We start from the raw sequence: 3557 nt of genomic DNA, 5'->3' as shown, positions 1-3557 counted from the left end.
GGGAGTTTATAGTGTATTTTTTCCTCACTCCAAATCTCTCAAAAAAGTAGAGATTTCTGGAGAGTCTCTCGAACTCCCCACACTTTTTAACACCAAACTCTCTCAAACTCCCCACATTCTCTTACACTCCCTCAAAATCCCCAAGATTCAAAATACATTGAACTCCCCCAAACTCACCCGTGGACTAACCCCTGCTAGTTTTTAGTGGTTCCAACAGATTCTTTGTTACTGTCCCAAATTCCCAATTGGGATATCAGAATCTCTGCCAACCACAAATTCTACATGTCGATTAAACCAACTGCGAGTACCTCCAGAATCCATTGATTTCTTTCTCTGTTTGTCTTGCTACCACTCAAAACCCTCCGTAAATAAAACTGAAAATTAATAATTCTGGTTTTGGGAAGAATTAAATTTCATTTTCATGGAATCTTCTTGATAAAGGATTGCTTTTATTATTCAAGAACTTGGCTTTCTGAAGTGGGTTGCTCTTGAATTTTGGCTATGGTTGAGCTTTGTTTAATGGCATCTTCAGTATACCCAATTGCTGTTTTTCGTCAAGAACAGGGGGTTTACAGGACTTCTAAGGTAAAACTAATCAGGGATTTTCTTATGGTTTTGTTAGGTTTCTTGATCTGGGTTTGTTGTATGAATTGAATTGAATTGAGGTGTTCTTGATTATGTTGTTGTTGTGTTTTGTGGGGGCAAATGTTGGATTTCCTTGTATCGTTTTTCTTGGTTCAATTGGAATTAGGCTTGTATTTGTTGTGTTTGATGGATTGTTGTACTGACTTTCCTGTTCTAATTTTTAGGGTTATGTATTTGTCTGTGATTAACTGTATTGTCTGCTACTTTCACATTTTTGGTGATCATTTACTTAAACTTTTGGCTGGTGCAGGATTTACGCTCAGTTGTTCCCTGTACATCAAGGCAGGATATATTAAGAGCGGATGGCTTGAATCTCATGCCACATCAGCTCGAAGATTCACGCAGACATATGGGATGGTCTTCAGATTCTAATCAGTATGTCAAGTTTGACCCAGCAATGAGGAGACCTGTGCTTGTTGATGTACAAGGTTTGTAATCATTTTTATCTACTGTATTTTAGAGAGCAATTGTGAATTTATATGTTCACCTCATCAGAACTCAGTATAGACTTTCTGCATTTCAAGAAATACACAGAACTTGCTTATTTTGAGAAATTAGCGGAGTAGTTGTAGTTGTAGTGCGAATCTCATTGAATATGGATGACCAGCTTATCTTTCAACTTTTAGATTCCTCCCTCATTCGCCTTTCAGTTCGGTAATGTTTTATATTGGATTGTTGGAATTATCTGGTGGATCAAATTTTGTGTAGATGTGCAGTGCAGCTATATGCATGTTTGTAGATGTTGCCCTTATATAGTGGGGTCTTCTTGCTAAACTTTACTTTTGCTTTTTGTTGGTCTGAAGTGCCATAATTGTCATATATTCATATCTGTTTTTACTTTGTCAGCAGAAAGCCGTCTAGACTCAGCACTGTTGAACTTTGGGTTTGCCGAACAGTGCACAAAACATGAGAAGATCTCTCAGTTCTTCATGTCTTCGTCTAGTGGAGCAGCAAAGAAGGTGTAAATTTTCCTTTTGCATCTGATCTCACGGGGTTTCAAGCATTGGCAATCTGCATGAATCCACAGCCAGAAGCTTTCTTGACAGATGAAGTTTCTCTTGACGATGCTGGAGCGGTTGAGTTTCACCCTCCCCTTATCTATCCGGAGAGCAAATTTTTTGCTCCAAAGCCCCTCTTGGATTTCGTGGGGGATTTGTCCAGTGATTCAAGAATAATTATTCACCCAGATGGTAGGGTGTTATTCACTGGAAGTGGGATTGAAGTGAAAGATCTAATGTCTATTATTGCAGAGTTTTACCTTTCAAGCACCTCAACTAAGAGAGGAGAAATGCCATTTTTGGTTCCTCATTTTACTATGTATGTCTTGTTGGCCCCTCTTCTCATGAAAATTTTAATTCTTTCTTCTTTACATTATCACCACTGCTACTACCGAAAGCTAACTTGATTTGATTACCAATCTATTGCATAGACTGGACATGGGTGAAGCACAAACAAATGTCTGTGAATCTCCTTTGAAGTTGGAAGCTGTGATGGTTGCTCCTGCGAAGAGGTATCTATTACGAACTTTTACACTCGACTTTTATTCAATTACACATGATATACGTTCACATGGTTGATATGTAGTATTGAAGGTTATGATATGATAGGATGAATTGATGGATTCCCAATTATGCCGTTGCTTTTGGAACTATCCATTTTCCGCTCTTTTGTGGTTTTAGCATATTCTTAATCACAACTTTTTTCTCTTCCTCATTCTCATTCTTCCATTGCAATCCAGTCCAAAGAGAACCAAGATAAAACAATCCCCAACAAAGACGAACGGCAGGAAAGCAGGAAAAGAGGGAGATATACATAGAAGAAACGATCTCCACGCATGTGAGAGCCTTCTATCACTAATTCTAGGAAAGAGACAAGGGAAGAATGCAATCCTCTCTCTGAAGAAATCTGCTCCAGAACTTCCTCAGCTATTGACCCAATTTTCAGCTAGCATTGCAGGCACTGGTCTTGTTGTATTATTATCTGTAGTCTTTAAGGTTATTGCGGGGAGGGTACCCTTCTGCACATCAAAGATGCTTAACACCGGATTTGGGTTTGGTTTGGTTTGGCTGTCTTGGGCAGTTAACCAACTGAGAGAAAGTGTCATCTCTATTAGCAAGAATCCAAACAAGTTAGGGTTGCAAGATGAAGAAATGATGAAGAAGGTGGACAGAAGCTTCAACGAGATTTTCTTTAGGGCCGCAACGGTAATGGCTGTAGCAGTGCTGAAGATCGCTTGAGAACAAAAGGTAATAATGAGTTGGTGCATGGTTTTATAACACTTGAGAGTCCAGGGATTAGTGGTGGTGCAGTTGGTTGTGTAAGTAGTGGTTGTGGAGTGAGTGGAGGATTCAGTGAGAGGTATAAATATATTAGCACTGTTTGTTAAATGAGAACTTGTAAGAAGATACAATTGAAGCGGTGTATATGAAAAGACAAGAACAGAGTTTTGTGCATCTAAGTTTCTTGATGGGATATTATGATAGTTCCGCCTTCTGCTTAGAAGGGGTTATTCTAGTCATGAGAATTGACAACTGAGCTATAGGTTGAGTATTAGGAGCTCTGGACATCTGGTTTCCAGATTCTGTAGTTTTTCATTAATTTTTCCTGCTCAGCATTTGCGGGATAACATTTTTCTGGCAGTTTTTTATTTCCTTGAAAAAATTGTAGTATATAAGCTTTTTTTTCAAGGGAATTTTGATAAACTGCCCACTTCTAATTACCGGTTTAATAAACTGTCCCCGTTTTTTTCAACTTTTCAAAAGTGTCCTTCTGTTTGTTTTTCCATCCAAATTCACTTTTTTTGGTCACCACCAGTTTACCAAGTCAATATGATATACAATGTTACGGTAAAGCCCTTCGTAACCCTAAGCTTTATAATAGATAGTGTCTTCGCCTCTTTCTTTCTCATTCTT

General features: G+C 38.5%; 1 pseudogene; it reads left to right on the top strand.

Annotated features, from left to right (window-relative positions):
* The first annotated feature begins 241 nt into the window (after positions 1-241).
* On the top strand, positions 242-3262 carry LOC113350157 (annotated as a pseudogene).
* Positions 3263-3557: the final 295 nt, after the last annotated feature.

The sequence above is a fragment of the Papaver somniferum genome, chromosome 2 (genome assembly GCF_003573695.1).
Source record: "Papaver somniferum cultivar HN1 chromosome 2, ASM357369v1, whole genome shotgun sequence".
In the NCBI taxonomy this organism is placed as follows: domain Eukaryota; kingdom Viridiplantae; phylum Streptophyta; class Magnoliopsida; order Ranunculales; family Papaveraceae; genus Papaver; species Papaver somniferum.
This window is presented reverse-complemented; position numbering and strand designations above follow the sequence as displayed.